Source organism: Phasianus colchicus, chromosome 7, assembly GCF_987193195.1.
Source record: "Phasianus colchicus chromosome 7, bPhaCol1.hap1.1, whole genome shotgun sequence".
Classification (NCBI taxonomy): Eukaryota; Metazoa; Chordata; class Aves; order Galliformes; family Phasianidae; genus Phasianus; species Phasianus colchicus.
The window spans coordinates 3,151,558-3,168,542 of record NC_143442.1 but is presented as its reverse complement, the minus strand read 5'-3'; the positions used below and the strand labels follow the sequence as shown (position 1 = coordinate 3,168,542).

Sequence of the window (16,985 nt, the reverse complement as noted above, 5' to 3'; positions counted from 1 at the left end):
CAGCAGATTTTCACTTAACAGCACTCAGGAAATGAGAGCTGTAAAGTATAGGGATAGCAATGGGATATTGATGCTTACACCCATCAGCTGCTGAGTCAAAGCCTGGATGAGTTTGGTAATAAGTAAAAAAAAAAAAAATTATCTGATGGTTGTTTAGTAGCAAATGCAACATGAAATAATGGAAAACAGAAGGTGGGTTTGGATTTTTGTCCAGTATTATCCTTTGTTTGTCCCTTTCCAACAAGATGCTTGTGTGCAGTGGGGGGAACGCACCCTGTAGGGGTACGTACAGGAGAATGTGTGGTCAAACCAGGCAGCCTGAGTGGTGGAATGAAGCACGAGAAGGGTCTCAGTCCTCTGGGAAAGCCACAGGGTCAGCACGGCCAGCAGGCTCCTGGCTGAGAGCTGCCGCTTGCTGTCCAGGGTTATGTTATTAATAACACTCAGTAGCTCATTAAATAAATGAAGAGGTGAGCTTTGGCTGATGTAGTTAAGGGTTTAATGAGGTAAAATAGCAAAATAGCCAAAAACCTCTTGCTGACTGCACCGCCAGTGATACTGAACTGATGAGTCGCGGTGGTGTTATGAACTTCTTTTATGGGCCTGGCTATCAAAGTTGAAGCAGAAATAAAGGTAAAGTGCCCCAGAGCATCTCGTTCACTGCTGAGTTTTTTTTACCATCACCTAGAGCCAGGGAGAGCATCAACCCAGCACCACTGTGGGACCTCAGGTACCCAACCCAGACTGTGTCCAGTGCCAACAAATCTGTGTCTGCTGACCAACCAGGGAACATGATATTTTCAATGTGTATGGATGGCAGAGAGATTTCAGTGAGAAACGAGGCCTGGCCAGGAAGTAGAATCTTTGTATATGGAAAAAATATGCCTGTAACAAAAGTTGGCTTCACTGCTTTCCACCACTTCCTGGCCATTTTTCATCCTTTGCCAACCTGGAGCTCTGTGCAAAGTATAGGAAGCCCTCCTTACTGTCTCATTCATTCAGAACTTTTGAACTTGGAAAAAAAAAGAAAAGAAAAGAAAAGAAAAATTAAGTACAGAAGTGTGTTTCTTCAATGCCAAAATGAGTGTGTTGCTTTCAAATAATGTTATTTCTCTCTGAAAATTTCTGCTGTTTTTCCCTCTCTGTGCAGGGGGACAGAGTGGGAACGAGACAGATCCATTCCTCTGTGATATCAAAACAGTTCAAAATGCAGTCAGATCCAAAAGAAATCACTAAGTGTTCATGTTTATATTCAGAAGTAAATTATTTCACTGGGGGGGGGAAAAAAAAAAAAAAATCAGAATGTGATCAATTGCAATTATTTTAATGTTTTTAGAAATGTATGGAGAATTAATGAAAAGTCATCCCAGAAACTTTTATCAGTCTCAGACCCTTCAAAGGGTCAACAAATTGAACTGATAATTTTCTTTTAAGGTGGTTATGAAGTGGGGGAGACCATTTGTACTCAGTGAGACAGTCCTCCTGTGCACTGTACTGGGGTACACAGGTCTCTCATGCTATGATGTTGGGCTTTTTTCCTCTTTTTTTTTTTTAATATATATTTTCAGTGTTTCATGTGCTATCTTTAGGCTTTCTCAAAATTAACTGCTTGATTTACCCATTCTTCCTTGGAATTTATGATTCATATCTTCCCTTTCTTCCTCTCCCTCTCTCCTGCCAGACCTTTCCAACTCCCAACTGCTGCTCTATCTTCTATATTAAGCACCTCAGGCTCTGATGTACTTGACAATGCCTTGTACTTTAAAAACACACACAATAGCACACTAGCAACTGAAGATATTTGCTGTCGTGTGACATACATATGCTAACTTCACATCCATGGTCTTTTACCATCTTAGTAAATACCCTACATTTACCTCTTTGTCTTCTTTCTTTGCATTTGTTTAAAATATCATTGTTAAAAAGCCACACACACACACAAAAAAAAAATCATCGACATAGTTATATAATGTGTATTATTTACTTAATAGCTGTTCTGGTCTATTGAGTAAATATATAGTCAGGCAGTTTTTAAAAACATGTATTACGTACCCAAGAGACCAGAGAGACTCTGAAGGAGCTGTTCCAGTCTATTGGGTAAATATGTATTTAGGCAATTTTTCAAAATATGTTAAAATTCCTTCAGTGCCATTCTGGTCAATTGGTTAAATATGCATTTAGGCTTCTTTTTTCAAAACGCCTTTTATGTAGCTGATGACTGAAGAAACTGTAAATGCTAAACGTGTTTTCCTTATTTTATCAATGAGCATGGCTTGCTATTTGCTCCCATATCTCAGCTCTATTCCCTGCTAACGCATCTCTTTGAGAGAAAGGAAGAGAGGGAAAGGAAGAGCCACACATCTCATGACACGGCATCATCACAGAGAGAGGTGGCACAAGCAAAGACTAAAACAAACTTGGGTATTTGAGCAATGTTATGAATGGCATTGTATAATCAATGAATGTACAGATGTTATAATTATGAAATAAGCAAAAGAGTTTGGCTAAGCAGCTATTATACCAAAAGAGAATAGATAGAGTGCTTACCCATATCCTGGGCTCACTATGAAACTCCAGAAGAGTGATCTCCAGAAGAGATCCTTCCCCACTGGTAGTCAGCTCTTAAATGGGTCTAGGAGAGTGGAGCCAGGCTCCACCTTTTCTGGCAGCACAGGTGAATTGCCTTCACCTGTGCTCCCCTGGCTGACTCATTGCTCACCTCAGGTGATCAGAGGTTCAGACTGTGATTCAGCAGTTCCCATTAACCCTTCTGATGGCCATCGTGTTCACTAAAAGCAATGCTCTGCACACGTTTTCCCTGCATCAGGCTCTCTATCAGTGGACTGCATGCATGCTTTGCATTGTGTCATGCTGGTTCAACTGATGGATATTTTTAAGCCAGACCTATTTTCAACATTTAGAGGTACAAAGCAGCATTCATAAGCCCTGCTCCCAATGCTGGGTTTGCTCGTGTGGTGAAGTTTAACCCATGCTTATGTATGAGTTAGATCAGGGCTCAACCAGCAGCACTCACATCAATTTAAATACATGACTTTATGTATCTGTAAGACGATAGATATATGCCTCCAAAATCTTTTTAGGTATTTAAGGTGATAGGATAACCAAATGTGATGGCTGAGCTATAACACAAGTTTCTGAAAATCTAAATGTGAAGTAGCTGTGACAGATGTTAGCGTGCTGAGGTTTGTGCAGCTTCTGCTGTATTTCAGTGGAGCTTATCTATTTACATCTAGATCTGTCTGAGTGATCTCTGGTGACAATTTTACACGTTGGTAGAAGCAGGGGCTGGGCTTAGTGAGTGACTCAAGGGAGGCAAATGAGGAGACTTCTACAGGCTTGTTCCTATTAATGCATTGCTTTCAAGACAATTAATGGCAACTCAAAGCTGAAGTACATGCATATACTCATAGTGTAGAAGCCCAAATCCTCCTGTGCTTTTCTCCTCCATTGTAATGAACAGTTTTTGGTGAAAACACGAAAGAATGAGGAAAGGAGGTGGCGTTTTTAGAGGGAAGTAATGTAGAAGAGAAGAGATAGAAACGAGCATGGGAAGAAGAGGAGCACATATGTATGCTCACACAAGCCCAAGGCCTCTATATGTGGGGATCAATGTTGTACTGGCTCTACCTATATCCTAAATGGGGAAATGCTAACCTAGACATGCTCTCCTTGAAGGCAGCGGGGCTGCTCCTCTGCTTAAATTTAAGCCAAGTGTAAACCTTCCCAGGCTGGAGTAGAATGATGTCACCATTTCAAATCAATCAACTCCTTTTGTTTTGCATTAATACAAGTGGAATGCAACTTTAATTCTGAGGAATGTTTTAAGGAAAACAAATATGGAAAAATATTGATAAGAATTCTCATAAGGAATATTGATAAATGAACATGTTGATAAGAACTCAATAAATTTGATGAGTTATTGCCAAAATAAATGTATTATCCAAATTATTAGACCAGCTGTAATGCTAGTATAAAAATAACAGTGCATTTGAAGTGATGCTGTGTTAGTCACATAATTTCATAAACAATGATGAAATCCCTTCAGAGTAAAACAATCTTCTCTGTCAAATATTATGAGATGCTTTCCAGAGCCACCCGTGTATCTAGGCCTCTCCATTAATCAGGACTACATAGGATTTTTCTTTTTAAATCATTGAGCTGGATGCCGAGAGATGCTCTCAACAGGAACTGTTGCTGTGTAACATACTCAAGGCTGAAATGTGATGCTATTTTTATAATACAAGGATTTCTGTGGGCTAAGGAGAGTTCTGGTAGGTTTGGTGTCCAGATTCGGATGTCAAGCTTATTCTGTAAGAAAGGTAAAGTTCCATATTTCATTAATATTCTAGTTTGTTGAGGTTGGCAGGGACCAAGGATCTTTTCTTTTCATGAATTTATTCTATTGGTTATTGGTGAGGTTTTCCTTTTCAGAAGATACTCGTGCCTTGCCAGGCAAAATGGGGGTAAACTGGAACTGGAACTTCTGAAACAGTGCTGCCAAACTATTTTCATTTCTGCCTACTTAACCATGTTCACTGCCCTTTCCTAATGAAATAAAGCAAATAAATAAAATGAAAGGACAAAACACATATATTAAGCATATAAAGAAATAGCCACCACTGCTCCAAAGCCAGATTTCTCTGCTTGTATTTGACTGTAACAGAGGGCAGGATAGTGGGTTAACCTGCTGTAGGCATAATCTGATTTGGCAATTTCCGTGATCCTAAGAATATTCATATTCTACTGGAACATGTGACAGCCTTGTGATGGGCACAAATGGGGGATGAGATCAGACCACCAAACCCAATTACATTAGATTAAACAGAAATGCGATGTTTTCAATAGTCAAAAAAGTCTGGAGACATCATCAAAGCTATCAGCACCCATCTCTTCACAATCTCTACTAGGATCATTTTGTTCCCTCTGCATTGATCTACTACAAAACAGAAAATTAATTTAAAGGAGGAAAGATCTTCAAATATTTATATCTGAATATATGTGTGGGCAAAACACAGACTGAGACCAACAGTTTATTCCAATAGTCCGGACAGACACTCAACATAGGGCCCCATCCAAACCCCATCAAGACCCAAAAGACCACCTTCCACTGACTCCAGTGGACATTAGGCTTGGCCCACATTCCAACCCTCCTTCCACATCTCTGCCACACACATGTTCTTTCCAAACTCTCTTTCGTGTTTCCAGGGCTGTTGGAACTGCAGTGGGGAAGGCTGTGCATGCATGGCTAAGGCAAAACAGGAGAAGAGGGAATTCCCATTGTGGGTGCAGAGAGCAGATACAAAACACTAGACAGCGTTATTTGTTGGCTAAGCAGCAACCCAGTCCTGCCTAACAGGCATTTACTTTGATTCTTGTGACATTAGGTAAACTCAACATAGTAAAACCAATGAGAGACTTTGACCTGTTGAAGCTGGTAAGACTCAACCACCTCTGTATTTTGTCGCCATCAGCAAGATAAAAACAAAGGTGCTATAACATATCTGCATCTGCACGTCTTCATCAACTGGATTTCCCCTCAACAGCATACAGCAGCTTACCCAGTATCTCCTTTCCCTTCGAAATGAGGGTTCTTTTCCTTAGACTGTTCTCAGCAGCACTCACAAATTGAAATAAATATCATACATCACTATTACATGCCACTGTTTTACTGTTTTTCTCTGACCACTGCAATGCAGCAGTGGAAGAAGATTCTGCCTTAGGATTTCTTAGGGTTTCTTTTACCAGGAGATAACAATTAGCTTTTTTTTTTTTTTTCTTTCTGTCATGAAAAAGCATCAACATTCACATCATCAGCCTGTTGTGCTCAGACCACTGCTTCTTCTGATCAGTAATGGAACATCCCCTGGATGTGGAGACACATTTTAAACTGCATGGTGACTCTGGTGAGTGCTGCAGACCCAGCATAGCCAGTGGAGGCAATACAATGGGGGATTGAAAGAGAAAATCCTCCCTCACGCCAAAAACAATTCCTGCACTCGTGTCTGTGGCACAGATGGATGGACTGAACTCCAGCACATCTGAGCGCAAGGCTTCTGCCTCCAGGAGCTGGCAAGCCCCAGGTTGGGATAACAACTCAGCCCTTCCCCATGGAAGCAGAAGGAAGCTCTAGCTTTGCAGGATGCTCTTATGCACATCTGAGAGGCGGGCAGTGGAGATCTGGTGCTTGCACTCTCATTTTTTTTTTTTTTTTTTTTTCAGTTTTAGTAAAATACTTAGCAGAGAGAACCACATCTCCTTACTGGATGCCATGCATTATCCATGATAACAGATAAACATCAACCCCAATTTTTAATCTTTAGCCATATAATCCTAAGCCAACTTAATGTGTAATGACAGCGATACCTTATGATTCTGTATTTAAAAAAAGGTTCAGGCATCTTCATTATAGCTGCAGTCTAAGCACTTGAAAAACCTATGATGGTCACTTTTATCTGATATATAAGAATTTAAGTATCTCTTTAAAATATGAGTTTCCTTGCTTGTGAGAAATTTTCTTACTGGGAAGGTTTCCAAAACCACTCTCATGGAATTTTCTCAGCTCTTGTATTTGCTCCTTCTCCACACCTCTTCCCCAGCGCAAAGAGGCACATCTGTCTGTTTTCTGCCTTATCAAGCAGACATCTACATCTGTGAGGAAAACTCCACTTCCTTAGCTAAAAACCTGTATCTGATTGTGGTAATAAAGCACTACTTCCTCAGTTCAAAACATACATCAGACAGGACCAATTACTTCAAATGACTCATAGCAACAGGCAAAGCAATAGTCGTCTTTTCAAAGCCTTTGAACTTCTACCGCTTCAAAGGTGTACTAAAATGTGGTTATGAGGCGATTGTCTAAAATTGCCAAATTACCAGTTTCCAAGCTTTTGACGGTTTGTTATTTTGAGCAAATACAAAAAGGAAAGCAGTTTGCTCACCCGCTGAGAAAAAAAAAAAACAAAACAACAAGCAAAACAAAGATATTTCCTAGGTGAGGAGAGAATCTTAACACGGTGCATTCTTGAACACAAAACAGAAAAACACACCTTAAAGTAATCAAATAAAATAATCAGATTATCAAACAGTATGCAACAATAATGCAAAATGCAAACAATATGATCCAAAGCTACTGGGTGAATTTAACAGGCTCTTAATCACATCCTGGGGGTGGGTCAGAGAGGCTCAAAGTGTTATTAATGGGAATTAAAGCTTTTTGCCTTTAGGTCACCAATTGGAATGTAGCACAGGTTGGTTCTGACTGATTGTCATTGCCATCCGGTAATTACTGGCAAGGCTATCTGGCATGGGCTTGTGGTCTCAGCAACCTCTGAACAGAAACCAGCATGAGAACATACCTCAACTGCAGTGGGCAGTTCAGGACAAAATGGTGCCATGGTTGAAGTCTGATCCAACAGATGGCAGAAGTATGTGAAATGCAAAGATCTCACTTCAGTGGGCGTCATTTAATGTAGAAGGTTATAAATTAGAGTTTTCAGTGCTTTCTCCTACCTCAAATTTGTATTTAATACTGTTACGGAGTTATTCTCTAAAATTGCCAAGTTGTTTGTTTCCCATGCATCAAATTCCACCGGACTTGAATTGGACAGTGTTAATAATGAGCTGTACTTGACAATGGTGGCATCTTTCTGACAAGAACCATGCATGTTGATAAAGACATGCAATAAAACATTTTTACTCTAGCTGATCTAATCGCTCTTCTGTGAATGGACTGACCCAGTTTCTATAACTTTCATAACCACAAAAAGAACTTACTCCCAAGAAAGTTCATTGTGAAAATTCAGCACTGAGAATTCAAACTACTGCACTCGGATGGAATTGAACAGAGCACACTCAATATTGTCCCATTCCATAAGTGGTGTAACTCTTTACACTTCTTATGCAAATTTTCATGTTTAGGAAATCAACATACAGGTTCTACTTGTGTTTGACATCTCCATTAACGCTGTTGTTTTAAGGTTATCCAACTACAGAAGTACAATCAAAGAAAAGCAGAGAAAAACCATTTTAAAATTTCAGTGACTATTCATACTGGAGATCTGCTCAGGGCTAGAAGTTACTTCTGGCTTTGGGAGGAGAAAACCTACAGGCATTTTCTATGAGTAAGGTACATCTGTTCAGGCACTGTACTTTGCTAACACCATAGTTTTGTTTTCTAGACTGAAGATCCTTCAAGTCTAGCAGCTCAGATGCTTGCATCCGTCTGTACACTTTTGGGTAAATACCTGTCATTTTAGGCAGAATTCCCTGATGATCTCCTCCACAGTGAGATCAGATTGCCCCACAGTACACTGCTTTCTCTCCTCTGGCACATGGCCAATGCCACCAACCCTGAGACTTCAAACATAACTCCAGTAAAGGGGATAACTGTATTCTCTTGCTTTTATAACTGAAAGGACTCCTGAGATCATTTGATGGAACAAAGGGACATGGACTATCCCTTCTGTCGTCTTCAGTTAGTTTCTGCATCCATCTCTTTCCTAGGTATCCCTGGATGTGTACAACAGGCAGGTAGAGCAACTCATTTGTACAGACCTGGCTTTGTGACACTCTTTGATGAACATAATTTTGCAAAAGAAGCATTATTTTTTAGCATTATATGGCAATTCAGCTTGTTACTGTTTGTTCTGTTGAAAAGAAATCCCTTTGCCATGCTTTAAAGAGTCAAACAGTGGTATTTTTGTACAAAGCTAGAGCTTCAGCTTCACCTCCTGTGAACAGAAATGATCTGATCTCTCCAGGAAAAGTAATTATTTAAAATATATACTCTTAAATATCTACTTGCCACTAACCTGGAAGAACCAAGAAAATGCACTGAGAGTCTGTACCACAGGATGAAAATGTCACTGCAATCTAAACCACTATTACAATAATTTCTCCCGCTCAACCATTCTGTATGTCAAGGTCCAGTCTGTACTTTCCCATTCTCCCAGAGCACACCCACTCACACCCATAGGGACCTTATTGAGACAAGCCTTGTCACACTTAATATATGTTATAGTCCCAACTTTCCTAGAAAAAAAGTCTTGATATTATCATTATTCTTAAATATCAGCAGTATCTCTGAAAAGGGATCACCAGTCTGGAAAAGATGAGAAACACTGTCAGAGAACATAAATTGTCCGTGCATTTCATCACAGGACAATGAATGTGCAGAACCGGAGTACAAACAACCATTTGGAGCAAGGTTTTATGTTCTCTCTACTTTGATACAACTCCGAATGATGTTTTCTGTCATCTGCTGAAGCTCTGAATTTATGAGAATATCAGCACATCCATTTAAACTGAGGATGCCCAGATGGGGAAACCCTCTCACCAGCACTATGAAATACCCATCTGCTGCATATTAATACTGTTCAAGGGATTACTGTTTCATGCTGCCTCTCTGCTATGGTTGGCCTTGGGAAGCTGGGATGTAGGCACACATACTGACACGGCTCTGGGGTGAGAGTTTAGGTTGAGTCCCTGTGGGACAGTGGCAAATGAAGGAAGTTTGAAAGCTTTCAGATGGCCCATTCTGAGCAGAACAAGTTTTGAAAAGGAGAAAGTCCTCTCAGAGTATCAGTTTGGTCAAATAATGTGTTTATAGCACAGTTATTAGATCATGAGGAGCAGTTAACAGAAACAATGAAATGTAACTGTTAGAAATTATCCTCTATCAGATGTCAGCTAGGGACATTTGAAGGAGGAGTTGAAGCTTATAAATAAAATATGATGTAGAAATTAAACAAACAACCCACGGAGACCCTTTCAGGTTTTTTCCCTCCCCCCACCCTGCTTCTTAACGTTAAACCACACAGTAAACATCCTTTGAATTGGAGAGGTTTAATCTATGTGCAAAAAGGGAATTAGAAGCCAATTCAGCTTTTTTTTTTTTTTTTTTTTTCCCTTTCCTTTCCTAGAGGCCTCCTTTTTATTTTCTTCCCAGGTATTGATTGTGAAAGTGATATCACACCAGAAGGTGCATTGATATGGTGTTGAGTAACAGAAAACTGCAAAGACTCCTTACAGTATAATCAAAGCCTCTGTCCAAGTCCCACACTCTGATGAAATCCAATCAATACGGACGATTAAATGACACGTACAGAGCCATCAATATTAAATACAGTCCATTTCCTGTACAAGAGCAGTGCAATGTAAAGTGGACAAGATAAAACTTGAATAGGCAGGTTATTTACGATGCCTCTATAGCATTTAAGCAGTGATGAAAGTTAGAAGCACACATCATTTGCATGTTAATCAAAAATACAAGTAAGCTTTTGCAGTGCTCACTTTGCAGTCAAATTATATTTAAAATATAATTTGGTGAGTTTACAGTGTTTCCTAACAGTAACTTTTTTAAAGTTCTATTTTTTAAGGGAAATGGGATTTGAATCCAAACTGAAACGTTGTGGATGCTGTGGACTGTGATTTTGACAAGTCATTTGGTTCTTACAGAGCCCCAAGTCACCTGGTGTGAAGGATGAGGCTTGCAACAATTAATTATAGGGAGGTGGTGATTTTTGGTGTAAATGACAGGAGAATGTGGAGCATGAAAGACCTTACACCTAGCAAGTCACCCTCACCAAGGACAGTGGCCATGCCAAGCAGATGCCAAATACAGATGACATTTGTGAGTTCTGGATCTTCCTGGGGCTGTTTGAAAGGACCTGGGTAGCATGAGGCACTTTGTGGCATGAGCAGAAAGTGCTCTATAAGCATAGTGAACGGTTGACTGACAGGAAGAGTGGCAGTGATGCATGTGATCTATTCTATTTTGGGACTCTAAGGCAATGGGGCTGATTTTCTGATGGCAGGATCTCAGCATAAAGCAGTATATGCCTCTTTCAAAAACAACCATGCAGACAAAATGATTCTTCTAGGATGGAAGAAGAGAAGAATGAGACAAGGCAAGATGTTGGCATTAGACCTTGTGCATGGCATGCCCAGGAGAACAAATAGCCCACTTTCATTACTCACTGAAACAATAGAGCACAACCAAAAAAAACTCAACTTGGCACATCTTCTGTAACGTGAGTTCTGCAGAAAGATCTTTTCCAGTAAAGGAAAGTTCTCCTTTGTTGTACTGGATGGTGGACTTGCATACAGAGATGCACTGCGGTTCTTTCCCTGGGCTGAGCACCACCCAAGGCTGCCAGCCATGAGGGATGCTTTCCAGTAACATGCCACCATCTCCCTGCTGTGCTGCACAATATGTTTTCAGCAGTTCACAGAAGCCCACGTGCTGCAGACACCCTGAAAGCCACATCTAACCAGGCCAGTTTCTTTTTGACATTTTTCTTCATAGCATGACTTCACAATGTGAAGGTGGGGAAACATGAGCAAATTAGAGATCTCCTGGCAAAAGCAACGACTTTATAAAAATATGGAAATAGGCAAAAAATATGGCTTCCCAGCAGTGATGCCACATTGCCTTTTGTTCTTAAAAAGAGAAAGGATGGAGACTTCACTGCAGAGGGAAGGAAGACAAAAGCAGCAGATTGGTAGAGAGGTAATGTTTTGCTACCCCTGATCTCCACATTGTTCATTGCTTTTCACACGAGTCCTCACCATATTGATTGCAAATATGTTCTTTTATTGTCTTCCTCTTTTTCTATTAATTCATTCTTTTTCAGCATTAAACTTTCACAGCCCCTTTGAAGCCAGTAGATAAAATTCCTTATCACTAAAACTCGCACTGGTTTTAGTGGAGACCCAGTAGGATAGCTTACAAGTTTAAAGTGAATCATATATTTATGTCCTTTGTTGTAGTGGGCCATAAACATTCAGTATCTTCAGGTTGAGATCCCTTCATTTTAACACAGTTTCCTAGGATTTAAAAAAAACTCCTTGATAAAAGTTTTACAGATAAAGTGAGCCTGAAAAATGTTCTTGGAGATGACACTACTCTCTGCCAGGACACTTTCACAAATAGTGTGGGGACAGCAGGTTGTTTGCCAATGAAAAGCTACTTTCTCTTGACAAAATTGAAAATTGATGACAAAGTGATTGGGTATTTCTCAAAATGCTGTCAAAAGTAATGACATTGGGTGTGTTCCAATTAGTTTTGTAGGCTTTCAAGACACAGCTCTCTCTCCTTGCCTTATGTGTAAAAACTTTGTGGTGAGAGTCTATTCCCCTGAAGGACAGCTCCAGTGCTACGGCTCTCAACATTTTCTTGGGAATAAGACTGAACCAACACACTAGTCTTGACTAAATTAGCAAATTTCTCTTTCCAAAATCTGAGCTTTCTTCTCCAATTTGATCCAGTGGTGCAGGCCTGAAGGTGCCTTTGCAGGAAAGAGATGACGGTAGAGGACGCTGATAGGCTAATGAAGATCATTTTGATTGACTAGTGATTAATTACACCCTTTTGAGAGCCATCACAAGCCTGGGATGCACTGAGCATCCCAGTGCCAGGGATGGAGAGGCAAGGAAGATGAAAGCTGCAGCAACTTCAACATCTGCCCTCTTTATGCCAGTGGAAAAGGTAACCAAGATCTCCCTCTTCTTTGCAATCTAAATTACAAACAACATAAAGCCAGGATTGGATCAATACGAAATGCTATATAAAATGTTTGCTTATCATTATTTCTAGCACCCTTTTGAAGCTCAGGGATAAAACATTTCTAATTATTCATCAGACCGTTGGAACTCCTAGGCCTCTGTAATAGGGATTTAGTAAAACAACAAATAACATACAGGGATCCAGATGAAAGGAGTGAATTTGAAGGGATTATTACCATAAAAAAGCAAATGACTATTTGATGGAGTTACAACAATACAGAGAGTCAGACAGGGATAGCGAAATAATGCTAATTGATAAATATAGAGCTGCTAAAGCTTTAATTTGAGCTGTGGAATAGTAGAACAAGTGATACCTGTAATTTTCTTTTTTCTAAAAAAAATATCAGTTTGAAATGCATGTATAAGAGAAAGACCTCCAGAAAAACTCAAACTCATACACGTCTTTTCTGCACTCTACCAATGGTCATTACTGTAGCAAAATGTAATTATTTAAAAACAGGCCCTGAAAGTTTTTATATGTTATAATTTATACATGAAGATTTGCACCCCAGATTGGGATGGGAACCAATACATCTTCTGTAAGATCCTGTGACCTGCACAGATATGAACCCCATGGCCACAGGAATACAGAAACAGCCAAGGAATGAAGACTCGGTTTCCTGTTCATTACAGTGCACCACAAAATTGCTATGTGATCTTAATCAGATATCAAACCCTGCAAAGACAAAAAGCCAGAAAAGAACCCCAGACCAACAAATAAACCAAAACCTCAAACCCAAAGCAAGCCAAAGCAGGATTTGCGAACTATTTGAGGTGCCAGTCCAACCCTAGTCTCTCATTTCCCATTCAGTCAGACAGACAACTGACATTAGACATTTTCCTTTAAATAAGGATCCATTAATATATAAGTGGAATCTAAAGCACCAAATAAGATAAATCTCCCACAGCCAGCCTTGTTATGAGGAGCATCGCTACCAACACACTAATCATTCCTAATAAATTAGTCTTTCAGAGTAAAGACTTCATACTTCTTCATACCCGAACAGAGAAGGGAAGAAACTTGACTTTGTACACGCATGCGGCTCAAAACCCACAGATAGGAGACTTACCAGCCACTCTGCAAGCTGTGTGCTTTGCTATGTCACAAATATCGCCTTAAAGGGCAAAGATATGCAAAGCAGATGTACTGTAAGTATCGCTAAATCAGAATTTCGACATAAGATGCTATTCAACAGCTCAATACAGTCAGTTAGAAGCTGTCTCCCCTTCTTTAATGAAGGTAAAACGTTAGCATTATAAATTGCAGCTTACAGAAATCATATTCAGACTTTAAGAAAGAGAGAGAGAGAGGAACCGTAAGCAGTAGATTAGCAGGGGTGGATCGTCTTGTTGAGAGTTGTGCTGCCAAAGCCTATTAAAGTAATTCACGTTTTATACGTAGACATTACCATTTTCTCTGAACTATAATGTCCTTGGAGTATTACTCCACAGAGACATCCAAAATCCACTTTAGATTGGGCACAAAGGCACAGTTTGAGATTTACCTGTGCGACTTGTCTTGCAGGTGACAAGTATTAAGGAAGAAAATCTACACTTTGTCTGATAAGCAGGAATCCTCGGATTCTTAATTCACTTGAAAAGAAAGGATAATTACCTGAACTAAATTTCTGTGCCCATTTGAAACGGACTCAAGGGACAATCCCACAGATTAATGCTCTAAGAACATAGGATTCAGAAAGAGAACGTACGTATGGAATGAATGAAATAGGATCAGTTTTAACAACCTGGATCAAAAACTGAATCCTGAACCAAAGGGAGGGAGAATCAGAGGATGGGGCAAATCCGTATCAGTGATAATGCATTTTGCTGCATCAGCGCATTCTGGGTTTGACCATAATAGCAATGATTTTTAAAGGCTGGCTCTCTCCCCCCTCCCCCACATTCTGGCAGAACTGGGAGGTTTCCACGACCCAAATGCTTGAGCCAAGACCCTCAAGTGATGCAAATTGGGACCGCTCCTCTGAAATATGGATGCATTCATCCCTTCATAGCAGCTACAGCTTTGCTGTTCATCTGCGGTACCGTAATCAACTAAGGAAGTTAACTATTTTTTCCCATGTTTTATGTACTGCTGCCTCTGCCTCCTCCTTGCCTTGAGTTGTTTTGGTTTTGTTCTTTTTGTTGTTGTTGTTATTGCTCCATGTCTGCTAAGTAAATCTGCGGCGTGTTACTTTAAAAATGAAATAAAGCTTGTGTTCATAGTGACAGTCAATAACACTACAGCATTATAATCAATTGCTATTTGTAGCAGCAGGACTAGCAGTGGGGGCAGATCAGTGCAAATTACTGTCACTGTGTGCTGTCGTGTCGTGCAGCCAGCCTGCATCACGTAAGACAAATGATACCATATTCAATGGGAGCAGACAGTACTTAGTCATACCTGTACCATGGCAGAGCAGAGCACGCCGGCTCCAAAGACGACGGGAAAGTGGTTGTAAACCCAGAGAATTGATAGGGAAGAGAAATAAATTAATCCAGCAATGAGCTGTGCTGCTAAGATCTGAGGGTAAATGCTCCTGCTTTTGCAATGGGCTGAAGAATGGAGGATTACAAGTATCTGGGGATCTACAAAAGGGTTAGATAGCTTTTTAGTGAGCGCTGGTGACGTCTCTGTTGTAGTTTAAACTGATAGTTCATACAGACGCCTGGAAGCCATGGGGGTCTTCAGTTCAAAACACCTGTTATGATCAATAATAATGCCAAAATGAAATATAATCGTTTTGGAGGGGTTTTGTTGTTGTTGTTGTTGTTTTCCTATAGAATCAAGAGCATTTGTTACTGCTGTAGATCATAGCAATGTAATTTTTGCGTTTTATTTGAGGAAAGAGAACCAGGCTCGGATTTCAGTGAGAAAGAGAGCTGTTATTTGAGAACCATGCATTTGGAAGCAGCAGGTCAAACAGGTAATGTTGAAAATGGAGCTACTCAACCCTTTGTGTTCCAGCGTCTTTGGCTCCATGAATCAGACGATTTATCCAGCACCTTTGTGGCTATAGAGAAATGCCAACAGTGTTTACTGGGAAGGGAAAGAACTTGCTGGACTAAGACTTGGTTGGACTTGATGATCTTAGTGGTCTTGTCATAGAATTATAGAATGGCTTGGGTTGGAAGGGAACTCAAGGATCATCAAGCTCCAACCCCTCTGCTGCGCGCAGGGCCGCCAACCTCCACATTTAATACAAGACCAGGATGCCCAGGGCCCCATCCAACCTGGTCTAACCTTAATGGTTCTCTGATTCTCCAAAGACTGCATCCTTTGGAAGACAAAGCAAGGCGACGAGTGCGTATGAAATCATGTTCCATCTACCTGGCTGAAGGATTTCTTATCTCTCTGGGAAGGTGCTATGCCACGACATGCAGTCCTCTGTGCAGCTTCTGAGCCGAGAGCATGGGGAGTGGGAAGGGTAAACTATCTCCAGCCCCCTCAGCTCCCAGTGCTCTAGGCTCAGGAGAAATGCATCTCCTGGCCGCCGAGCGGTCCGGCAGCACCGCCAATTCAAACACTGAGCTCACTGCCGGGGCTGCTGCAGAGGATGATAATTTATTGCCCTTTTTAACGATACAGTTTGCGATATGCATACTTGCCAACTGGGAACTGGAGTGAGATCAATGAGTTATTTTACGTAGGTCCCTGAATCCTGGGCCAGAATGAAACTGTTGACCTGGAGGTGAAAGTCTCTAATTTTATTTCTAGCCCCTCTGAGTCATGTAGTCACCAGAAATAACACTGACAGCAATAAAACCCAGCAAACAAACAAAACTAAGCAAACATCAAATATTAAGGAGAAAAGATTTGGCCGGAGAGGCTCAGCGCACGTTTTGCGAGGCCGCATAATCTTTGACAGTGAAATCTGGAACATAAAACCCCGCGCTCCTGGAGCCCACTCTCCTTTCTCCGAACACAAATGTTTTATAATAAATATTTCTGTGCCTGTGGAGCTTTGTGCTAAGTTGGACATGATATTTTTGGCAATATCCGAACGTCAGTAGGAATCTGAGAAAGTGTCACATCGTACAGTTGAGCTAGCCGCTCGCTGCAAGTTGTGGCTGCGAATTTGGACGTCACATACGGGATTGGCTGAGCAGATCACATCAAGAGAAACAAGAAATTTCTGTGCAATCCAGCTTTTCGCATGAGGAATCTGCCTGTAAGATCTGCTTTGATCCATGAGCTGAATTACAGAATCAGGCTGAAGCTGCAGCATTCTCCTTCCTATTGCCAGCTCTCCGTGCCTTTCAAAAACGGGCAGGCAATGTCCCTGTGTATTTTTAGATCCAATCTTTTTCCTGCTTAGCAAGATCTGAATTGCTACTTCTCCTTATTAATACTATTAATATTATGAATAATAATCATCATCACTGTGGATTTTTTTGCTACC

The 16,985-nt window shown here is 40.6% G+C and overlaps 1 protein-coding gene across 1 annotated transcript in view; it reads right to left on the bottom strand.

Moving 5' to 3' along the window:
• The window catches only part of LOC149917176 (uncharacterized), a 226,912-nt gene that overhangs the window by 29,563 nt on the left and 180,364 nt on the right, over nucleotides 1–16,985 (bottom strand). The gene's annotated exons all lie outside the window — the stretch shown is intronic.